This window comes from Trichechus manatus, unplaced genomic scaffold, assembly GCF_000243295.1.
Source record: "Trichechus manatus latirostris isolate Lorelei unplaced genomic scaffold, TriManLat1.0 scaffold00119, whole genome shotgun sequence".
Classification (NCBI taxonomy): Eukaryota; Metazoa; Chordata; class Mammalia; order Sirenia; family Trichechidae; genus Trichechus; species Trichechus manatus.
Genome location: NW_004444055.1, coordinates 3,637,804 through 3,638,179, shown reverse-complemented (window position 1 = coordinate 3,638,179; position 376 = coordinate 3,637,804).

The window sequence follows — 376 nt, the reverse complement described above, 5'->3', positions numbered from 1 at the left end:
TGGCAGGAAAACCATCAAAGTGATGTTGTGTCCTTTTCAGTGCTTTGTATTATGAGGCACATGATATTGGTTTGTCCTAGTATTGGTGTTGCTAACTTTTTTTTTTTAATTGTATTTCAGGTGATGGTTTACAGAACAAAATAGTTTCTCATTAAACAGTAGTACACACAACATGTCAACCCTCTCCCTTCTCGACCTTTTTCTTTTTTGGTGAAAATATACATAACCAAAGATAAACCATTTCAAAAATTTCTACATGCACAAGTTCAGTGACATCGACTATGCTCTTCCAATTGTGCTGCTATTCTCACTTTAGATGAAGGTTTACAGAACAAAATAGTTTCTCATTAAACAGTTAGTACACATGTTGCCCTAT